Genomic DNA, 24,003 nt, shown 5'->3' on the forward strand with positions numbered 1-24,003 from the left:
AATGTTTCCTATTTTCAAGAAACATATTCATGCATGTTGCTTTTCTACATGTTGGATTTTTTGAGGGGTGTTCAAAAATGCTAAAATAAAATAAATTAGACTAAAATAGGGAGAAGATTTAACTTTAACTGAAAACTCTAATTGGATAAAATATTTTCTAAATATTTTAGAAATGACTCCCCCTTTCTAAATGACTCCCCCATTTTCAAATTAAAAAATTTAAAAAAAAAAAAGAAGAAGAACTCAAAAGTACCTACCCAGGTAACTTAAACACACTTGCTTTTTTCTCAAGTTTGAGGTTAATTCCCTTCCTGACTGAACTTTGCATTACGTGAACATACACAGTCTTTAGGGTTAGTCAGTACAGTTAAAGCTCTGGGTCCTCCAAGTATTAGTTAGCTCTTCAGATTACTTACGTCGGCAAAGAAAAGTTTTAACCAAGAGTTAAATGGTTAGAATTCTGATTCTTAAATTTCACAGAGTCACTGCCAAGGAACTTCAGCGTCATCCGTTAAGTGTTCATTCTTAGAGGACCACACTGATTTTCTTATACCCACTTTATTCTCTGCTGTTGGTCTTCCATTTTGAAGTGGTGTGTCAAAATCCAAGGGAAATAAAATCTCAGACAAATGATGAGCAAATGCTCTAAAGTTAAGAGAAAAAGATTAGTGGAGTGTGTGACAATAGTTTTACAAAGATACTGTCACTGCTTTGAAAACCTTAAAGCCGCCTTCCCAAACTAGATGGGTGATGTAAGTGCAGGCGCATTCTGAAGAGCACCGTGGCCTGGCAGCTTTCTCTTCTGCGAACACAGAACTTCTGAGCTCAGAATGCTGTTGACAAATGATAATTAATTTAATTGTGAACAGCTGTTTCCTAAGCCTGTGCCTTTTCAAAGTGAGGGGCCTAAACATAAAAGTCACCAGGCAGGCGCTGGGAGGATGGGACTTCAGAGAACACGCTGAGCTTGCTCTGGAGACGGGAGAGGTACGTCTTCTGAAAACCATGGAAATGAGATAGATTCCACTTTACCTCCTGTCTCTTCATTTTAGGAGGAGCCATTTGCCTGTGCCTCTTGAGTTTCAATACTGATTGTCACTTGGGAACATTAGCAAAGGATCTATCCAAAATGTAACTGATTTTGTCCGTAAGGAAAAGAGATAAACCCAGATCATTCTCAAAAAGTACAACGAGTCAACAGATAAGTATTAATAATTCATTATCATGGCAGTTAGACTTGTGTTAAGTCCTGGGCTTTAATTATTGTTTTCTCATGAAAGTAGACTGTCTTAGAACTTCAAGATTAATGATCTCTGACAACCGTAAAAAATATAATTAGTGGGAAATGTACAGTTAAGGATGCTGGGGACTTATTGAGGCTAGTGTGGTTCTGGGCTCAATATGCAATGTTCAGTTATCGGGTCCCAATGTCATCTCCTGTTGAGACCCAGCCAATTCATCACTTTACCTCATAACTCAAATGTGTACTGCTGACAACAGCCATTATACAGCCTGAAGTTTAGAGAATGTGTATTCTTCACTGTTGTTGTTTGTTTTTTCCTCCATTTTCCTCTCAAACTTGCTCTGAACTGTTTTCCAAATTACTTCACTTCCATCTAATCATCTACAACCAGCTATCTTCCATTACCACAAAGGAAAATACCGCTGAAGAGATTTGGGTTTCAAAAAAAAACGTATTGCTTGACTTGGGGTGTTTAAATGGAACCCCAGAGGAATTTATTTTCAGTCATATACATACAGTATAACACATATATCAGAACATATATATAAGAATGTATATAATCAGAAGAAGAAATAATGTATGACTATAGGTTGGTGACTTAAGTACATACCCACTGACCTAACTTATTATGTAAACTAAGTGGTTACTTAAGTTTTGAATTGAAAGAAGTCTCGGGAGCTGTGGCTCCTGAAGAATCTCTCTACTGTCAACATTTACACCAGATCCCCTTTCAGGGTTTAAAGGGTTTCTACTAGGACTCAGCTATTGTCTATCCAGGCACCGTTTAGCCATGGTAAGTTCTGGATTTTACAGGGCCATCCCGACTTCAAATCACTGTTCCATTGTCTTTGAATCATCAACCCCAGAATGCAGCATTTGTGCCCAAACCCTACAATTTGTGATTTACAAATGTCAGACCGATTTTTGATTTAGAAAATACTTTGGTCATTGTATATATGATTTAGAAAAGTAATATATGAAACTATTTTCAAGCAATGTATTCAACATAGAATGACTGAGTGCCGGCTCTGTTCTCATGGGCTGTTCACCATGCTGGGGGGTATCCTGGACCAGAGCGGAGGCAGGAAACAGACAAAATCTCTGCCTTCACGGAGCTTATATTTTAGTGGTGGGAGACTAACAATGAACAGAATATGTAAGTACATCAACGCAGCAAGTTAGAAGGTGCTTTTAGGCTGGAAAACAAAACAGGGAAGGGTGATAAGGAAAGAGTGGAGGGGGTTTATTGCAATTTTAAATAGGTTGGACAGGGAAGGTGTCCCTAAGAAGGTCACATGTCAGCTGATACTGTGAAGATGGGGGAACAAGCCAAGTGGAGACATGGAGGAGTTGCAGCAGGAGGGATGGCAAGCACAGGGACTCTACGGTGGGAATGGGCCTGGTGTGTGTGAGGAACAGGAGGGAGGCATGACTGGAACTGGGGAGCATGGAGGAGAGTAGAGGAAGGTCAGATCAGAGAGGCAAGGGGTGAGTGGGTCTTGTAGAGCCTTATGGAACAAGGTACCTTGAGGCCTAAGGATTCCTGATTTGATTTGATCTGATTTGATGATTTGATTTGACTTTCCATGCTGATTTTTTTTTTTTTTTTTTTTTCCGGTACACTGGCCTCTCACTGTTGTGGCCTCTCCCGTTGCAGAGCACAGGCTCCGGATGCGCAGGCTCAGCCGCCATGGTGCACGGGCTTAGTTGCTCCGCGGCATGTGGGATCCTCCCGGACCGGGGCACGAACTCGTGTCCCCTGCATTGGCAGGCGGACTCTCAACCACTGCACCACCAGGGAAGCCCACTGATTTTCCATGCCGATCTTAGTTCCCCAAACAGGGATCGAACTCGGGCCCCCTACAGTGGAAGCACGGAGTCCTAACCACTGACCGCCAGGGAATTCCCGGATTCCTGATTTTAAAGAATGTCATAAGCCTCATATCTTCAGGCAACAAGGGAGACAGATTGCCTGAAGAGGAAGGGGCTCTCTAGCCCATGACTGACCATCACAGACCAATATGGCGCCTTAGTGGCTCCACTATAACTCTGTCATATTCAGATTTCAAATCATTTCAGGATTATGAAGACAAATATATCTAATAATATAGTAATAAAATATATATAGTAATAAAACATGGTGCCTTGTGAGTAGCAGACAAGGTGCTGGCAAATAGACTTCAGCAGAAAAGAAAATCAGGTATTGAACTCAGAAGAGGATTTAGGAGAAAGGGAGAATGGGGCTAGGTTTTCAGCAATCCGTGGTATTTGCTTAAGAGCGGCACGAACTAGGACAATTGTGCATTAGCTGAGGCAGAAGAGCACAGGTCTGTTCTGCAGAGGCCTGATTTTTTTGACTTGCATCTTGGCACCCACCACATTACTTCTCCTAGCCCTCTACACTCAGAGCCGCTGCTAGACTATACAGCACCTTTCTGCCAATTTGAGAAAGGCTCCCCCTCTTCAAGACACTTTGCTTCCATTGGTTAGAAAGTTGGAGCATACTGATTTTGTGAGAAAAAGATGCTTTACCGCCATCTGCCAGAACGCCAGGATAAAACACACGCACTGCGCGTACAGTGGGAGCGCGTCCTCCCGCGTTGCACAGTGCACGAGCTGCGCGGCCGCGCGTAGCAGCTGTGCAGGTAGAAGGAGGCGTGAATAAGGCGGGGCAGCAGCACTTTAATCTGGGGCCGCCCCGAGCGGGGGAATCTCATGACTATGTTCATTGGTTCCAAAACAAATCCATGTTTTTCCATTCCAGCTGGGCCTCCGTGCTGGTTGCATCCCCCAAGGCAGCTTTTCCAAACTCATGTACTTTTCTCCCAATCCTAGTCTTAACCCTGACCTCTGACTTTTAACCGGTAACTTATCTTTCAACTTTTCTTCCTTCCAACTCATTAGTCCCTGTCTTCCCCATCTGCCTCTCTCCTCTCCAGAGAAGAAGTTGCCCCTGCTGCTTTCTTCCACAATCTGTGATCTTGATTTTGTCTCTACCCATCCCCATTAGAACAATGCTCTACTGGTCATTCTTCGCTGTGTCCTCCATCTTTCCCCCTCTATTGCCTTCTTCCACTGAGATGAAAGACGTGCCAGGCTCCTTCATATATTAAAATAGACTTATGCCTCCTCTCTCCCTTCAAGATATCTTTACTATCTAACTTTCCCTTTGATGCCAAACTTCTTGGCAAAAAACAAAGGTAATGTTTCCCCATAGGAAAGCTATGGATTTTCCCCTCAGAAAAAAATGTTCATATCACCTACATACAAAATTTTCACCTGACTTCAGGAGGTAATGAATCCCCTGCAGCCCCTCCATGGACTCCAGGGTTCTGGAGATGGGGGCAGAGGGCATAGAAGTTGCGCTGACTTAGGTCACTCACCTTAGTACAGTGGCGATGGCACTGGATGACTTTGGCCACCAGTAGTAGCTGCACCTCAGCTACTTTTCAGATTAGCACTGGAAATCCTGAGAGAGTCCCAAAATATCATTTATGTGAATCAGTCCAGTAAATGACACTGAGGACCATATTCCATTACTCAGCCATCCAGGGGTGTGTCTCCTCCTTTCAGTCAGGAATGCTGCCCACCACGCTCACAGACGACTTTCCAATGTGGTTTTAATATCCACGTAAATGAAATATAGAGTCCAAGGAGGTCAGCACAAGGAGAAACCCTAGAAATATCTAGTCTAGATCTCTTAGTTCTACCAGGTCAACCCCACAGCATCCATGTGACCTTGGGCCAGTTTTTAACCTCTTTATTCCTTGGTTTTCTTACCTGTAAAGTGGAGAGAGTAAACATACCTACCTCGTAGAGCTGTAGAGCTAATGCATTAAATTACTCGAGACGGAATGTGAAGAATTTAGCGCAGTGACACATGGAGCTCAGTAAGAGGTCCCTCTCCTTTTTGTTTGATTCTTACTAATCTGGTCCACCCCCGCCCATTACTAGCAAAGTAAGAAAACTCAGGTCCACAAGGCCTATTCCAGTACCCTCCCCACTGTACCACGAGAAGGGAGAAATATCACATGTTTATATATAAGAGGGATCCAAAACTTTGTAGTACTGTATAAAATTGGTGTGTGATAGATACTTGGTGAAATGGAGAGTTCTGCCACATTTGCCTTCCAAACTCCTGAGAAAAACAAGCTTATATAGCATTGTTAAATGAATAAAATTATTTGCCCTAGATTTCTCTTTTTAGTCAAGTTATTTTGGGTACAAAGCTCACAAAAGGAGAGCATGTGCAATTGCTTAGCCATTTTACACTGAAGTATGTATCTTCCCTCATAACTGTGCCACATTTCATTAAATATTCAGTGGGGGCTTTGATTCCTCCATGGGATTCCTGCCTAACCACACAGCTGAGTAATACTCTTCCCTGATTTTCAAGATTATTCTTAGCCTACATGCCCATTTTATTTAAATGATAATATTAAACTCACATGGTTTCATCATATTTATTATTGTTGTTGCTGCTATCATTATTATTATTATTACAAACACACCAGACAGGTTCAGAGAATGAGCAGTACAGAATCCGAGTCACTTGTCAAAGACTAAGAAACAGTGAGAACTGTATTTCAAAAAAATTTGAATGTTTTAAAGTTTTAAAAATGTGACTATGCTATATGCTGTAATAGTTATAGTTATTAACTATGTAATATTTAAATAATAGTCATTTGGTAAATATAAAGTAAATCCAATAAGAGCCATTTAAACTTTTGTTTATTTTCCATTAGTAATTTAAAAAATCTATTAAAATGTAATTGGTTCATCCTCCTACTTTCGGGCAGGACCACACTTAGAAAAACTTGGCCAGACTTTCTTTCCTTTACCAGTGAAAATCACCAGAGGAGGCTCTGTCATCTTCCTTTCTTTGCCTCACCAACAAAAATAAAACCAGCCAACAAACCAAACACACTGTCTCTTCATGCTCTTAATGAAAGTTAAGGACTTACTTTTCCTATCTTTATCTTTTACATTTTGCAAAAACATACTGCTAAATAAAGTGCTCCCGAGAAAATAAGGAATTTGTCAAGTCAGGCAGGTCTGATGCCGGCTTTTCTCGGGTACAGTTTTATGTTTAGGGTCCTCCGTGCCCTTCTCTGCTGTCTACCACATTGCTGCACCACCTCTGAGCAAACCCAGCATGTGCCTAAGATCTTGAAAGTGTCGCAAACACTTTAAATGCCTACCTCTACCCAACACCCTTTTTTCTCCTCTTCCTTAACAAAGCCCCAATATATACGCAGCAGCAATATGACTAGATAAGGACCATATTTCCCAATGACATTCTGGCTTTGAGAATGTAATGGAAGTGCTTGTCACTTTCAGGAACTATTTCTAGACAGAGGTCATGCCTTTTTTCTCCCTCTCCCTCCCCCTCCCCCTCTGTCTCCTCCTCCCCCCTCCCTACCTCCTTTTCTCCTCCTTCTCTCCTGCTTCCAGCCTATAACATAGACATGCTATCAGCTGGATCACTAGCAACCATACTGAACCATGGGGTAAGTATAAGAATGGAAGTCATCGGCTTAGGACAACAGACAAGGGAAACAAAAGCTAGGATCACTGATGCTATCTTAAAGATATCATCCTATATCCCCAGACTGCTTACGGGAGAAATAAACCATATCAAGTTTAAGTCCCTGTTATTTCGTCTTGTCTCATATTGTTGTTTTGTCATGTGGAGCTAAACCTGATCCTAACAGCTACGTAGAGGCAACATGGACGTTACAGAACATGCAGAGAGAACAGCAGTGAGATAGCGCCCATGCACCCCATCCACCATGCCCTCCTCAGGACAACACCAGAATTAGAACACACTCATGGGGAAACAACACTTTTAAATGAAACTTTAATTGAGGGTTATAAGATATCATGAATTGGTTTAAGGATTTCCTATCATGAAAAGATCATCCAGATTATGGACTATAATGAAATACAGAAAACTACATTATAAATTTCTCTTCTCAGCCTAAGTGTCCATTGATAGACGAATGGATAAAGAAGATGTGGTACATATATACAACGGACTATCAATCAGCCATAAAAGAAGAATGAAATAATGCCATTTGCAGCAACATGGATGGACCTAGAGATTATCATACTAAGTGAAGTAAATCAGACAAAGACAAATATCATATGATATCACTTATATGTGGAATCTCAGATAGGATACAAATGAACTTATTTACAAAACAGAAATAGACTCATAGACATAGAAAACAAATTTATGGTTACCAAAGAGGAGGTAGAGAGACAGATAAATTAGGAGTTTGAGACTAAAATATACATACTACTATATATAAAATAGATAACTAATAATGAGCTATTATACAGCACAGGGAACTATACTCAATATCTTGTAATAACCTATAATGGAAGAGAATGTAAAAGAGAATATATATATTATACACATATAACTGAATCACTTTACTGTACACCTGAAACTAACACAACATTGTAAATCAACTCTACTTCAATAAAAATTTTTTAAATAAATAAATTTCTCTCCTCAACCAAAGGAGCCTCGCCCATAAATGTAATTTTCTTGATACTTAATACTTTCTCAATCCTCTAATCATGTGTTTACAGTTTTCTCCCACTATTCAAAAAGTCAAGCAGAAGATTGTGATGAGTACCATTGATAATATGCATACTAATATTTTACTGTTATATGAAAAGAAAATGGTAGTGCTGAAGTGTAACTTAGATCTCAGAAAATATTTTGCCATGCATTATGTTCTTCTAAAAGAAAAATAGTTGAATTTTTTGAAATAATATAAAGATAATAATAAAGGTTTTTTTTGAATTTTATTTCATTTTTTTAAACAGCAGGTTCTTATTAGTTATCCATTTTATACATATTAGTGTATATATATCAATCCCAATCTCCCAATTCATCACGCCACCACCACCACCCCACCACTTTCCCCTCTTGGTGTCCATACGTTTGTTCTCTACATCTGTGTCTCTATTTCTGCCCTGCAAACTGGTTCATCTGTACCATTTTTCTAGGTTCCACATATATGCATTAATATAAGATATTTGTTTTACTCTTTCTGACTTACTTCACTCTGTATGACAGTCTCTAGATCCATCCACGTCTCTACAAATGACCCAGTTTCGTTCCTTTTTATGGCTGAGTAATATTCCATTGTATATATGTACCACATTTTCTCTATCCATTTGTCTGTCGATGAGCATTTAGGTTGCTTCCATGACCTGGCTATTGTAAATAGTGCTGCAATGAATGTTGGGGTGCATGTGTCTTTTTGAATTGTGGTTTTCTCTGGGTATATGCCCAGTAGTGGGATTGCTGGGTCAGATGGTAATTCTATTTTTACTTTTTAAGGAACCTCCATACTGTTCTCCATAGTGGCTGTATCAATTTACATTCCCACCAACAGTGCAAGAGGGTTCCCTTTTCGCCACACCCTCTCCAGCATTTGTTGTTTGTAGATTTTCTGATGATGCCCATTCTAATTGGTGTGAGGTGATACCTCATTGTAGTTTTGATTTGCATTTCTCTAATAATTAGTGATGTTGAGCAGCTTTTCATATGCTTCTTGGCCATAAGTATGTCTTCTTTGGAGAAATGTCTATTTAGGTCTTCTGCCCATTATTTGATTGGGTTCTTTGTTTTACTAATATTGAGCTGCATGTGCTGTTTATATATTTTGGAGGTTAATCCTTTGTCCATTGATTTCTTTGCAAATATTTTCTCCCATTCTGAGGGTTGTCTTTTTCTCTTGTTTGTAGTTTCCTTTGCTTTGCAAAAGCTTTTAAGTTTCGTTAGGTCCCATTTGTTTCTTTTTGTTTTTGTTTTCATTACTCTAGGAGGTGGATCAAAAAAGATCTTGCTGTGATTTATGTCAAAGTGTGTTCTTCCTATGTTTTCCTCTAAGAGTTTTATAGTGTCCTGTTTTACATTTAGGTCTCTAATCGATTTTGAGTTTATTTTTGTGTATGGTGTTAGGGAGTGTTCTAATTTCACTCTTTTACATGGAGCTGTCCAGTTTTCCCAGCACCACTTATTGAAGAGGCTGTCTTTTCTCCATTGTATATTCTTACCTCCTTTATCAAAGATGAGCTGACCATATGTGCATGGGTTTACCTCTGGGCTTTCTATCCTGTTCCATTGATCTATATTTCTGTTTTTGTGCCAGTACCATATTGTATTGATGACTGTAGCTTTCCAGTATAGTCTGAAGTCAGGGAGTCTGATTCCTCCAGCTCCGTTTTTTTCCCTCAAGACTGCTTTTGCTATTCAGGGTCTTTTGTGTCTCCATACAAATTTTCAGATTTTTTTGTTCCAGTTCTGTAAAAAATGCCATTAGTAATTTGATAGGGATTGCATTGGATCTGTAGATTGCTTTGGGTAGTAGAGTCATTTTCACAATATTGATTCTTCCAATCCAAGAACATGGTATATCTCTCCATCTGTTTGTGTCATCTTTAATTTCTTTCACCAGTGTCTTATAATTTTCTGCATACAGGTCTTTTGTCTCCCTAGATAGGTTTATTCCTAGGTATTTCATTCTTTTCATTGCAATGGTATATGGGAGTGTTTCCTTAATTTCTCTTTCAGATTTTTCATCATTAGTGTACAGGAAAGCAAGAGATTTCTGTGCATTAATTTTGTATCCTGCAACTTTACCAAATTCATTGATTAGCTCTAGTAGTTTTCTGGTGGCATCTTTAGGATTCTCTGTATATAGTACCATGTCATCTGCAAACAGTGACAGTTTTACTTCTTCTTTTCCAGTTTGTATTCTTTTTATTTCCTTTTTCTCTCTGATTTCCGTGGCTAGGACTTCCAAAACACTGTTGAATAATAGTGGCAAGAGTGGATGTCCTTGTGTTGTTCCTGATCTTAGAGAAAATGCTTTCAGTTTTTCACCATTGAGAATGATGTTTGCTGTGGGTTTGTCATATATGGCCTTTATTATGTTGAAGTAGGTTCCCTCTATGCCCACTTTCTGGAGAGTTTTTATCATAAATTGGTGTTGAATTTTGTCAAAAGCTTATTCTGCATCTATTGAGATGATCATATGTTTTTTATTCTTCAGTTTGTTAATATGGTGTGTCGCATTGATTGATTTGAGTATACTGAAGGATCCTTGCATCCCTGGGATAAATCCCACTTGATCGTGGTGTATGATCCTTTTAATCTGTTGTTGGATTCTGTTTGTTAGTATTTTGTTGAGGATTTTTGCATCTATATTCATCAGTGACATTTGTCTGTAATTTTTTGTTTTTGTTGTATCTTTGTATGGTTTTGGTATCAGGGTGATGGTGGCCTCATAGAATGAGTTTGGGAGTGTTCCTTCCCCTGCAATTTTCTGGAAGAGTTTGAGAAGGATGGGTGTTAGCTCTTCTCTAAATGTTTGATAGAATTCACCTGTGAAGCCATCTGGTCCTGGACTTTTGTTTGTTGCAAGATTTTTAATCACAGTTTCAATTTCATTGCTTGTGATTGGTCTGTTCATATTTTCTGTTTCTTCCTGGTTCAGTCCTAGAAGGTTATACATTTCTAAGAATTTGTCCATTTCGGCCAGGTTGTCCATTTTATTGGCATAGAGTTGCTTGTAGTCATGTCTTAGGATGCTTTGTATTTCTGCCGTGTCTGTTGTAACTTCTTTTTCATTTCTAATTTTATTGATTTGAGTCCTCTCCCTCTTTTTCTTGATGAGTCTGGCTAATGCTTTATCAATTTTGTTTATCTTCTCCAAGAACCAGCTTTTAGTTTTATTGATCTTTGCTATTGTTTTCTTTGTTTCTATTTCATTTATTTCTGCTCTGATCCTTATGATTTCTTTCCTTCTACTAACTTTGGTTTTTGTTTGTTCTTCTCTTGCCAGTTCCTTTAGGTGTAAGGTTAGATTGTTTATTTGAGATTTTTCTTGTTTCTTGAGGTAGGATTTTATTGCTATAAACTTCCCTCTTAGGACTGCTTTTGCTGTATCCCATAGGTTTTGGATCGTTGTGTTTTCATTGTAATTTGTCTCTAGGTATTTTTTGGTTTCCTCTTTGATTTCTTCAGTGATCTCTTGGTTATTTAGTAACGTATTGTTTAGCCTCCATGTGTTTGTGTTTTTTACGGTTTTTTCCCAGTAATTCATTTCTAATCTCAGAGCGTTGTGGTCAGAAAACATGCTTGATATGATTTCAATTTTCTTAAGTTTACTGAGGCTTGATTTGTGACCCAAGATGTGATCTATCCTGTAGAATGTTTCGTGCACACTTGAGAAGAAAGTGTAATCTGCTGGTTTTGGATGGAATGTCCTATAAATATCAATTAAATCTATCTGGTCTATTGTGTCATTTAAAGCTTGTGTTTCCTTATTAAGTTTCTGTTTGGATGATCTTTCCATTGGTGTAAGTGAGGTGTTAAAGTCCCCCACTATTATTGTGTTACTGTCGATTTCCTCTTTTATAGCCATTAGCAGTTGCCTTATGTATTGAGGTGCTCCTATGTTGGGTGCATATATAATTCTTATATCTTCCTCTTGGATTGATCCCTTGATCATTATGTAGTGTCTTTCCTTGTCTCTTGTAACATTCTTTATTTTAAAGTCTATTTTATTTGATATGAGTATTGCTACTCCAGCTTTCTTTTGATTTCTATTTGCATGGAATATCTTTTTCCATCCCCTCACTTTCATCTGTAGTTGTCCCTAGGTCTGAAGTGGGTCTCTTGTAGGCAGCATATACATGGGTCCTGTTTTTGTATCCATTCAGCGAGCCTGTGTCTTTTGGTTGGAGCATTTAATCCATTCATGTTTAAGGTAATTATCTATATCTATGTTCCTATTATCATTTTCTTAATTGTTATGGGTTTGTTTTTGTAGGTCCTTTCCTTCTCTTGTGTTTCCCACTTAGAGAAGTTCCTTTAGCATTTGTTGTAGAGCTGGTTTGGTGGTGCTGAATTCTCTTAGCTTTTGCTTGTTTGTAAAGCTTTTGATTTCTCTATCGAATCTGAATGAGATCCTTTCTGGGTAGAGTAATCTTGGTTGTAGGTTCTTCCCTTTCATCACTTAAAGTATATCATGCCACTCCCTTCTGGCTTGCAGAGTTTCTGCTGAGAAATCAGCTGTTGACCTTATGGGAGTTCCCTTGTATGTTATTTGTCATTTTTGCCTTGTTGCTTTCAATAATTTGTCTTTAAATTTTGTCAATTTGATTACTATGTGTCTCGGCGTGTTTCTCCTTGGGTTTATCCTGCCTGGGACTCTCTGTGCTTCCTGGACTTGCATGGCTATTTCCTTTCCCATGTTAGGGAAGTTTTCAACTATAATCTCTTCAAATATTTTCTCGGGTTCTTTCTCTGTCTCTTCTCCTTCTGGGACCCCTATAATGCGAATGATGTTGTGTTTAATGTTGTCTCAGAGGTCTCTTAGGCTGTCTTCATTTCTTTTCATTCTTTTTTCTTTATTCTGTTCAGTGGCAGTGAATTCCACCATTCTGTCTTCCAGGTCACTTATCCATTCTTCTGCTCAGTTATTCTGCTATTGATTACTTCTAGTGTATTTTTCATTTCAGTTATTGTATTGTTCATCTCTGTTTGTTTGGTCTTTAATTCTTCTAGGTGTTTGTTCTTTAATTCTTCTAGGTCTTTGTTAACCATTTCTTGCATCTTTTCGATCTTTGCCTCCACTATTTTTCCGAGGTCCTGGATCATCTTCACTATAATTATTCCGAATTCTTTTTTGGAAGGTTGCCTTCCACTTCGCTTAGTCTTTTTTCTTGGGTTTTTTCTTGTTCCTTCATCTGGTACATAGCCCTCTGCCTTTTCATCTTGTCTATCTTTCTGTGAATGTGGTTTTTGTTCCACAAGCTGCAAGACTGTAGTTCTTATTGCTTCTGCTGTCTGCCCTCTGGTGGATGAGGCTATCTAAGAGACTTGTGTAAGTTTCTTGATGGGAGGGACTGGTGGTGGGTAGAGCTGGCTGTTGCTCTGGTGGGCAGAGCTTAGTAAAACTTTAATCCACTTGTCTGCTGATGGGTGGGGCCAGGTTCCCTCCCTGTTGGTTGTTTGGCCTGAAGCGACCCAGCACTGGAGCCTACCCAGGCTTTTTGGTGTGGCTTATGGTGGACTCTGGGAGGGCTCATGCCAAGGAGTACTTCCCAGAACTTCTGCTGCCAGTGTACTTGTCCCCATGGTGAGCCACAGCCACCCCCTGACTGTGCAGGAGACCCTCCAACACTAGCAGATAGGTCTGCTTCAGTATCCTCTGGGGTCACTGCTCCTTCCCCTGGGTCCCGATGAGCACACTACTTTGTGTGTGCCCTCCAAGAGTGGAGTCTCTGTTTCCCCCAGTCCTGTCGAAGTTCTGCAATCAAATCCCGATAGTCTTCAAAGTCTGATTCTCTAGGAATTCCTCCTCCCATCGCCGTACCCCCAGGTTGGGAAGCCTGACATGGGGCTCCAAACCTTCACTACACTGGGTGGACTTCTGTGGTATAAGTGTTCTCCAGTTTGTGAGCTATCCACCCAGCAGTTATGGGATTTGATTTTATTGTGATTGTGGCCCTCCTCCTATCTCACGGTGGCTTCTCCTTTGTCTTTGGATGTGGGGTATCTTTTTTGGTGAGTTCCAGTGTCTTCCTGTTAATGATTGTTCAGCAGTTAGTTATGATTCCAGTGCTCTCGCAAGAGGGAGTGAGCATACATTCTTCTATTCCACCATCTTGAACCCCGTCACCCAAGATTATTTAAAAATAATCCACTCAAACAAGTTCATAGCAGCAGTGCTTGTAACAGCAAAGAGCTGAAGATAACCTAAATGGCCTGACAACAGAACAGAGAATCTGTGGTACATCCATAGGAAGAAACATGATACAGTCAAAAAAATGAGCAGCTACACACATACACACACACACACACACACACATAGGTGAACTCACAAACACAGTGCAGTGCAAAAGAAGGCAGATACAAAAGAGTACAGGCTGTATGAGTCCATTTATGTAAGTTCAAAAGTAGGCAAATCCCCCATGTTTGTAGTTAGGATAGTGGTTTCCTTCGTGGGAGCCAATGATTAGGAGGAAGCAGGATGTTGCATCCAGGGAACCGTTAATGTTCTACCTCTTCATCCTGCACTCACTTTATATAAGGGTTAAGTTCGCTTTGTAAAAATTCACCTAACTATCAATTTATGATTTTGTACTTTTATGTATGTAAGACATACATCAATAAGAAGTTTACTTTGATAAAATCAAATTGAAATAAACAAACAGCACCTGATTTGATTTTCCCATCCTTGCTTCCCGAATCTAGCTGAGAAGTTAGAACATTCACCATCTTACCCTGCAGCCAGCACCAGGATTTTGAGTGACACAGTAATTACCTCTTCTCCATCCTTCTTTTTCTGGATAGTTCTATTTTTGAACATAAATCATCTGGTTCCTACAAGTTCCTTTTGTATCTTGTCTAACTTCTCCTCCAGTATCACATTCAAAAGATTATTTTGGGGGCACTCAAATTCTAGCTTTCTTTCCATCCTGGCTCTTCTTTTTCCATTTTTTTCCATTTACTCCCATTGGCAGACAGGGAGCCTCAACTGTACTTTCATCCCACTAAGCGGCAGCCCTAAATGAAAAGGTCTGCCTGGTCACTGGTGCTGGCTTCAGCAGTACATATTCTAGATGTTACCAGTCAATGGCTCATACATTATCCTAGCAGGTATTACACTTGGAACACTCACTTTAAATTAGCTCATCTGAAGAGGTTAATAGACTATTTGTCTGTTATAGCCTTGGCTTTTAAAGTTCTTTTTTATTATTATTACTATTGTAAATGTTCTCTGCACTCTTGCTATGCTTTTAATAATTAGGAACAGAGCTCTAAACGCCTCCAAGCCAGGCCCAGAGTACTCTCTAGTCAGAAGGGCATAAGCTAATCCATGGCAGAATCTCTTGGGAGCCTCAGGAGGCCTGCGGATGCAGGCATGATGCTAGAAAGCACAGAGCAACAGTGTCATAGCTGCACGTCTCTTCTTCAGGGAATGAAGAGAGGACTTTGGCCGGCAAAGCTCTTGCCAGGGGTACCCTCATCCTCACATAAATTCCTCTGTGGATAAAATAAATGACAGAGCAAAGGATGTGGCTGATAATGGTTGATACTATGGAATTGAGAGTGGTTTGCTAAACTCTCTTGACCTTGGAATACTTTATGCAAGTCCATTTAGGTAGAAGGGGGTCTGTCTGCCTGAATGAAGGACAGGAGAGGTGCCTTACCACCTAAGCTGCTCCTCTTCCATCAACAGCTTCTAAGTGGGCTCCACTGGGTCACTTGGACACCATTGCACTGAATCGTTGTTCTTATAAAGTGATATACTTCACAGGCCACTGGCAAAGCACTTCTAATCCTCCGATGTCAAATCTAATCCTCCAGTGGATGCCTGACTGATTGCATAATAATCCCTGGGAGAGTTGGTCAACATTCAGATGGCCAGACCTGATCAAATTCAGTAGTGGGTCCTGGAAATCTGTGTATTTAACAAGGCCTCTAGGTAGTTCTGATGCACAGACAAGCTTGGGAAGCATGGTCATGGCCTGGACAAAAACCTACACCCATGTTTTTGAAAGCGAGGACCAAGGACTCTCTGCACCAGAATCACCCTCACGTCTAAGATGTGCACTTTAGGACTTGGGAGGCTATGCTGACACATGGAGCATGGGGAGCTACTTTGGTTGCATTGAATGAGGGTTCAGGCCTTCACTGTACTGAAAGCAGGATGCTCTTGGCTCTGGAAACCTTTACATGTGGATCCAAGTTCCAGTCCACAGTTTCTCTGATAGAGTTTGTGAACTTAGGGTTGGGCCAACGCCCCTTCTAGGAGACCCAGTGACGTCTTTGCTTGATTTGCTTACTTTCTTCTCTCCTCTTCCCCCATCCAAGAATCCTTTATCTAGGCTTAGGGTTAAAAAAAAATTGGCTCAAATTGATTCATGTTCTTCTAAATCTCTCATCTTCTTGGATCTCTGTCAAAAAGTCAGGTCCGTTTTCTCTGTGATCTGAAGATGCCTCCTTTACCCAAGACATGAAGTTGGAAAACTCTACCTACTTGAGGTAGAGAAAGGACCTCAGCGTACAGGTAAACGCAGAGGGAATGCACACCGGTTCATGGAAACATCCATTTCTTCAGTTACCTGTTAGGCACCCAGGTATGTTCAGCTTATAAAAAACACACCAATGCACATATGGACACCTTATCTTTGATAAAGGTGGCAGGAATGTACAGTGGAGAAAGGACAGCCTCTTCAATAAGTGGTGCTGGGAAAACTGGACAGATACATGTAAAAGTATGAGATTAGATCACTCCCTAACACCACACACAAAAATAAGCTCAAAATGGATTAAAGACCTAAATGTAAGGCCAGAAACTATCAAACTCTTAGAGGAAAACATAGGCAGAACACTCTATGACATAAATCACAGCAAGATCCTTTTTGACCCACCTCCTAGAGAAATGGAAATAAAAACAAAAATAAACAAATGGGACCTAATGAAACTTCAAAGCTTTTGCACAGCAAAGGAAACCATAAACAAGACCAAAAGACAACCCTCAGAATGGGAGAAAATATTTGCAAATGAAGCAACTGCCAAAGGATTAATCTCCAAAATTTACAAGCAGCTCATGCAGCTCAATAACAAAAAAACAAACAGCCCAATCCAAAAATGGGCAGAAGACCTAAATAGACATTTCTCCAAAGAAGATATACAGGTTGCCAACAACACATGAATGAATGCTCAACATCACTAATCATTAGAGAAATGCAAATCAAAAGTACAATGAGGTATCATCTCACACTGGTCAGAATGGCCATCATCAAAAAATCTACAAACAATAAATGCTGGAGAGGGTGTGGAGAAAAGGGAACACTCTTGCACTGCTGGTGGGAATGTGAATTGGTTCAGCCACTATGGAGAACAGTATGGAGGTTCCTTAAAAAACTAAAAATAGAACTACCATATGACCCAGCAATCCCACTATTGGGCATATACCCTGAGAAAACCAAAATTCAAAAAGAGTCATGTACCAAAATGTTCATTGCAGCTCTATTTACAATAGCCCGGAGATGGAAACAACCTAAGTGCCCATCATCGGATGAATGGATAAAGAAGATGTGGCACATATATGCAATGGAATATTACTCAGCCATAAAAAGAAATGAAATTGAGCTATTTGTAATGAGGTGGATAGCCCTAGAGTCTGTCATACAGAGTGAAGTAAGTCAGAAAGAAAAAGACAAATACCGTATGCTAACACATATATATGGAATTTAAGAAAAAAAAATGTCATGAAGAACCTAGGGGTAAGACAGGAATAAAGACACAGACCTACTGGAGAACGGACTTGAGGATATGGGGAGGGGGAAGGGTGAGCTGTGACAGGGCGAGAGAAAGTCATGGACATATATACACTAACAAACGTAAGGTAGATAGGTAGTGGGAAGCAGCCGCATGGCACAGGGATATCGGCTGGGTGCTTTATGACTGCCTGGAGGGGTGGGATAGGGAGGATGGGAGGGAGGGAGACGCAAGAGGGAAGAGATATGGGAACATATGTATATGTATAACTGATTCACTTTGTTATAAAGCCGAAACTAACACACCAATGTAAAGTAATTATACCCCAATAAAGATGTTAAAAAAAAAACAAAACACCAATTTGTCCAAAAGTACACTTATGATCTGTGCATTTTTCTGTCTGTATATTATACTTTGATAAAATTTACAATAAAAATTGGTTAATATCTCAAAACACTATTATGGCCATAGATAGATCGGTAGATCAGTAGAGACAAAGATAGAGATACAGATATATTCTGAGCAAAGATCGTTAATGGAAGTCGTCTCAGTATTGTAATTACAAGTGATTTTTATTTTCTTCAATTCATTTATCCATATCCTTCAAACTGACTATCATGAACACTTTAAATTTTTTTTAGCTCGCCAAGTTTCTAGTCTAAACGTGGACAATAATTAACAGCAAAAGCAACTTCCCCATCACGTTACCTGGAGGTGACCTTTGGGGGCTGCCCCAACAGGGAATTGTGAGCATATTGTCTTTCCCATCACTTCGTGGTTGTGGAGTTCATTTGCACAGGAACACTTTCCATCTCTGGATATATCTGTACACACTTGCTGGAGCCAAAATAAAACTTCAAAGAATTTATAAGAAATAGAATGCTTTTCAGAGGCCCTTGCAAAGTCAGCAAGTATTTGTATAAGAAGCCACTTAATGTCTACTTGACTGATGGGAACTTCAGTTGCAATAAGGCAGCTGCTGAATAGAAAGGAAAGTGTTCTTAAAGATGAAAGAGACAGTACTCCTGTCTGCTCTCTCCCAAGGGTCAGAGCGAAACATCCATGCCAAAGACTCACATGAAGTCCTCCTGAATGACGTTTAAGGTCAGCGTAACAGAAATTGGAAGCAGGCAGCACTGGCTCTGCTGCCCTAGCAATTTCCCCCTCAGAGCCCCTCTCCTCCCCACTGCATCCCTTCTCCCACCCAACCACACATCACGTAGTTTCCTATTCTGTTTCCCTTTTCTTGCCCTCTGCTGGAGGACATTATATGTAATCTTTTCGACAAACACACGTGAAGCAGGGACTCCAAGGATGAACTGATCAGTGTTACCTGAAGACAGTTAATGTGGTCCCTGTGCCCTTCCCTTTGTAAACAGGGAATTCTAGAAACAGAGGCGTTTTCAGACAGGTGGTAGGATGGATATTTCTGGGCATAAAGGAGCCGTCTCCGCCTCACCTCAGTGTTGAACGAAGAGGCCTGTCGCCCCACGAAGCCAGATCCATCCCTCTCTCTTGCTTTTAATCAGTTCACAGGAACGCCAGGCACCCACCTCCTCCGCTAACAGGCTCAGCATCGAGGTGGCCTCTTGTGGCAGTGGCTTCCGGGGAAGGGTAAGGAACGTGTCCCGCTCCCTCTCCACCACCACACACCTTCCCCGCTCTGCGAACAGGTAGGTGAATTTGCAGAGGTTTAGGGTGCATCCCGCCCCTCCCAGACCAGGCAGCTGCCTCCTGAATCACAGTCCAGCCTGCAGCACATGAACGCGATGGTCGAGGGAGCTCTGCACTCCAGCCCACAGCCATACGGCCCTTCAGCATCAGTCCTGCTTACTGCTCAGAGCAATGGGTATTTCACTTCTCTGGGCCTCTATTTTCTCATCTGTAAAATGGGAAGAACGACAGCGCCTATCTTACGGCATTATTTGAGATCAAATAAGTTAAAACAGGTAAAGTACTCAGCACGGCATCTTGCAAATTGTACTCAACACGCTAGCTGTTTAAGCATCCAAAAATCATTCCTTCCAGAAAGTGCTCCACACGACAGGGGTGAGAACTCCTGGTTGACACCTTATTAGCATTTTGTATTAGGATCTACGTCCCACAGTCCTCTACTCGAATGCCGTTCACCAGCATGTCCTAACTCCATTCACTAGTGCTCCCTACATGCCCGGCAGGCTTCACCTGCACTGTCTCCCTTAATCCTCATGACAATCCTCTGAGGCCAGTGCTGCTGTTCTCCCCACTTTACAGATGACAAACTGAGGTGCAGGGAGGTTAACTAAATGCCCACGGTTGCACAGCTACTAAATGCCAGGACTGGGATTCGAATCCAGGCAATCTGGCGCCACACGTCTTGGCCACTGAACTGTTCCACGCCCTGCACTGCCTACTGTGTGCATCTGGGCCAGAAGATGCAAATACACACCTAGCTTTAACACACCTGCCTCCTGCACTATCCAGGGCTTGAACTCACGTGATGGCCCAGTGATGGAATGTTTAGTGTTCTGAGCGCTTTGAAAATTTCAAATATGTTTAACACCCATAGTCTGTAAACTCTTCCCTTGGACAGTCGGGAATAAAAATGGCATAGCTTTTTTTTTTTTTTTTTTTGCGGTACGCGGGCCTCTCACTGTTGTGGCCTCTCCCGTTGCGGAGCACAGGCTCTGGACGCGCAGGCTCAGCGGCCATGGCTCATGGGCCCAGCCGCTCCGCGGCACGTGGGATTTTTCCCGGACCGGGGCACGAACCCGTGTCTCCTGCATCGGCAGGCGGATTCTCAACCACTGCGCCACCAGGGAAGCCCAAAAATAGCGTAGCTTTTAAACAAGAAATCCTTTTAGCAGTTATAGGGGAGGGAACATAATTTTGCCTCTACCCGCCTGCGTTCTTTGGTCGAGACCCCCCGTAATAAAAGATTAACAGGAAAAAAAAAAAATTTTAAGTATGTACGTACAGGAGTCCCACAAAAAATATGAGATACCAAAAGCGGCCAGAAATTGAGGCTTATATACCATCCCGAGCTAGGAAAAGCATCGGGAACTGGGACTTCAAAGAGAAGTAAACAAAGGCTTCCCTGTTACGCTCAGGCAAAAACCCTTATCTCTGCTGGTAGCTCTCTTCCTGGTACAGGCCCCCTTTCTAATGTAAATTTCCCTTCTACTCTGTTTTCAGAGTTTTCTCCTGTGTCTGCAGTTCTTCAAAATAATCCTTATGCCAAAGAGGCATATTTTGGGGTGGCCTATTCTGTTCCCCTTCACAGTTAATGTATTCTAGGAATGGGCTGAGCGCTTCACATTGATCCTATCCCTTAATTTTCACAAAAACGCTCTGAAGTAGGTACTGTGGCTCCACTCATTTTACAGACGGGATTCAGAAAGGGTAAGTAACTTGTCAGAAGTCACACAGCCAGTGATAGCACCCACCTCGTAGGGCTGTTCTGGGGATTAAAGGAGATAATGCATGTAAACAAGTGCTTAGAATAGAGCCTGGTGTATCATCTGTGTTGTTCCCAAGCTGTTTGAGGAGTATTAGTAGGATTCTTTGTCTCACTCTCTTAGGCGAGACCATTCTGATTCATTCAATGTGGAAAGAGATCTTTACCAACTAAAACAACCGCACTAGTCACCAGCTAGCAGAAAGGTTTTTCAATCAGCGGCCTATGAAGAATATCCTGATTCAACAAATTCTCCTTTCAGCTCAAACTAACTTTTGGATTCCCAACTTATTCAATTTAATAAATCTAACAGTAGGCATTTTCAGGGAGAATAAAGTATAGTCACATTTCATATATTTCTCTTTTCTCATTTAATTGTATTCTTGTTATTTAAAAATTCAGGATGTTTTATATCCTGAAATATGTGAGTTCCAACAGAACAGGCACTTTACTGGTACTTCTTCATTTTCTATCCCTTTTCCCACTCAAAGGCTCTGGCTCATCCTTCCCACCCACCACCTCTCCAGAGCCAACTCAACTACTGCTCCTGGTTCCAATTGGGATATAACTGGCTCCCAACCTCTCCAGTGGGATCCTTGACCAAAGAGGTTATTAGGCAGGCAAACCTTCCTCCTCCTAATATGGACCACCTCTCACAGCATAACTTAGATACGTAATCAGATTAAAAGCCTCCTTCCCATCAGGGGTGAGGATGAAAGGAAGAAGCGTGCAGAGAAAGAACACCCTGTCCTGCCACACTCCGTTACCTTCTCCCAGTGTGTGGGAGGGCCAGCACTCAGACCCAGAGAAGGAGAAGCCGGGGTTGGCTCCTTAGTCCCCCTCCTGACCTCTTCTGGGAAACTGTGTCTATAAGCTCCTAGAGTTTTCCAGAAACAGACTCACAGACATAGAGAACAGACTTGTGGTTGCCAAGGGGGAGAGGGGAGGGAGAGGGATGGATTGGGAATTTGGGGTTAGTAGATGCACACCATTACATTTAGAACGAATAAACAACAAGGTCCTACTGTATAGCACAGGGAACTATATCCAATCTCTCGGGATAAACCGTAATGGAAAAGAGTGTTAAAAAAAGAATGTATATATGTGTATAATTGAGTTACTTTGCTATATAGCAGAAATTAGCACAACATTCACCCTACTATCCAGGGAAAGATTCCTGTCCTAGGGTTCTGAGGGGACGACCAAACACATGACACCCAATTCTGGACAGATGGGCTGAACAGTACTAGTCACATAAGCTCACAGCTCAGGGGAAGAAGACACAGCACCCACACAGGGCCACACGGAGTTTGCAGTCAGGGGCGAGTGAACAACCAGGGGGGTGGGAAGCAGGCTTTGTAGTATCAAGAGGTCAGGGTGCCCCCTGGTTCCCACAGGAGAATGAGATTGGTTTGTTTGAATAATCCCACAGTCTGGCAGGAAACTAAAACCCATCCCTTGAGGATAAGCTGAAACTGCGCCTGGTCCCCTTCATAAGGACGGTTGTTTGGCTAGAGGGCCTTATCCATGAGAGCACAGTGGGAAGGGGGACATGCATTAGGCCACTCAAGGCCCTCCCAAATTTATCAGCCGTCAAGGTAACACATAATATTAATCATAGGCTTTACATCACAGAAGGTGGGCACAAAGGGGAGTCTGTGAAGACAGCTTTTGGCATAAACAACCAGGTGAAGAGCAGGTTAAAAGCTTGAGAGACAAAGTCTATCATGCAAGCCTGGATGTTCATCTTCAAAGGCAGAGATAGAGTGTGATGTTCAAAAGCAAGGCTCTGGGGCTTCCCTCGTGGCGCAGTGGTTGAGAGTCCGCCTGCCGATGCCGGGGACGCAGGTTCGTGCCCCGGTCTGGGAGGATCCCACATGCCGCGGATCAGCTGGGCCCGTGAGCCATGGCCGCTGAGCCTGCGCGTCCGGAGCCCGTGCCCCGCAACGGGAGAGGCCACAACAGTGAGAGGCCCGTGTAACGCAAAAAAAAAAAAAAAAAAAAAAAAAAAGTAAGGCTCTGCTCTCAAGTCTTCAAATGCTTGTCTTATTTTTTTCTTCTTTCATAAGATTCTTGGGACTTTAACCTTAGGTAATTATTTGGGAGAAAATATATTGTTAGGATTATATATGACACATCTATGGAAAGCACATGAATTATAAAGCCTTATATCAATATAGGGTTACTACTTAAGCAGGCCAAGAACAATAGCAAGTGTTCCCATCTCACTCAGAACTGACTGTGTGCTCCTTGTACAGCACCTCTCAGTTAACTCTCACCCCTGTCCTGCAAGGTACATGTTGTCCTCAGAAGGGAAAAGGCCACAGGGTCAGACGGTTACTAAGTGAGAGCAGGGATTTTACCTCAAGGCTGCATACATCTAAACATAATTTTTTGAAGTTTTACTATTAAGTGTCTAGTCTGGGGAAATGAAAAATACTACTGTACCTTTAACTATATAGTATTCATTCATTTCGTCTTTCAACAGATAATATTTGAACAACTGCTATGTGCCAGGCAGTATCTCAGTGATGAGAAGTCAAGACCCTCAACTACCTGATTCAAAGAAGTGTGTGGAGGTCTGGACATCCACTTGTGACCATGACAGAGTAACAGGCTGGATTTACCCTCCCGCCTTAAACACTGAAAACTAGGGCTTCCCTGGTGGCGCAGTGGTTGAGAGTCCGCCTGCCGATGCAGGGGACGCAGGTTCGTGCCCCAGTCCGGGAGGATCCCACATGCCGCGGAGCGGCTGGGCCCGTGAGCCATGGCCGCTGAGCCTGCGCGTCCAGAGCCTGTGCTCCGCAACGGGAGAGGCCACAACAGTGAGAGGCCCGCGTACCGCAAAAAAAAAAAAAACTTACTACGTATGCTAAAAGGCAAGAAAATACAACCCCTGATGAGGAGAAAAAAACCAATCATTCAAGGGAAAGAGTCCCAGAAATAACACAGATGATAGAATTAGCAGACTTGAACATTAAAACAATTATAATAAATATA

The 24,003-nt window shown here is 41.6% G+C and overlaps 1 long non-coding RNA gene across 3 annotated transcripts in view; it reads right to left on the reverse strand.

Annotated features, from left to right (window-relative positions):
- LOC132529775 (uncharacterized) overlaps positions 1-24,003 on the reverse strand; it is a 112,391-nt gene that overhangs the window by 30,944 nt on the left and 57,444 nt on the right. Inside the window, exon 3 of one of the 3 annotated variants that reach the window (XR_009543566.1) lies at positions 21,335-23,089. The exons of the other annotated variants lie outside the window; for them this stretch is intronic. This is a non-coding gene — a long non-coding RNA (uncharacterized LOC132529775). Of the gene's footprint in view, positions 1-21,334; positions 23,090-24,003 lie in introns of those variants that run through there. 3 annotated transcript variants of the gene reach the window in all.

This window comes from Lagenorhynchus albirostris, chromosome 11, assembly GCF_949774975.1.
Source record: "Lagenorhynchus albirostris chromosome 11, mLagAlb1.1, whole genome shotgun sequence".
Taxonomy (NCBI): Eukaryota; Metazoa; Chordata; class Mammalia; order Artiodactyla; family Delphinidae; genus Lagenorhynchus; species Lagenorhynchus albirostris.